The following is a 351-nucleotide window of genomic DNA, read 5'->3' on the forward strand; positions in this document are numbered from 1 at the left end:
AAAACTTCATTCATTCTTCTGTCTCTATCAAACCTTTCTTATACCATCCTGCCACAACTGTACAGAGGTTTGCCGCGAATCTCATCTATGTGCTTTGTGAATGGAAGACGTCGATTGGCTAGCTGACACACAATCGACCTAAACTCACAAGAGCAAATAGCTGCTGCAGTCGTAGTCGTAAAGCCTATAGGCCTCCTTTGGGCAACAAGCCTCCCCGGTATACATCACGCGATCTCCTTCCTTGAATTCCCCGCCTAATAAAGGTGTCTTCTCGTCTATCAGACAGACACCTTCTTATCTAGCGGCAAAGCATGCGCCGCTCTTCTAGGGAGAGAAATAAATCAATCCATC

This window comes from Cystoisospora suis (assembly GCF_002600585.1).
Source record: "Cystoisospora suis strain Wien I chromosome Unknown contig_1741, whole genome shotgun sequence".
Lineage (NCBI taxonomy): Eukaryota > Apicomplexa > Conoidasida > Eucoccidiorida > Sarcocystidae > Cystoisospora > Cystoisospora suis.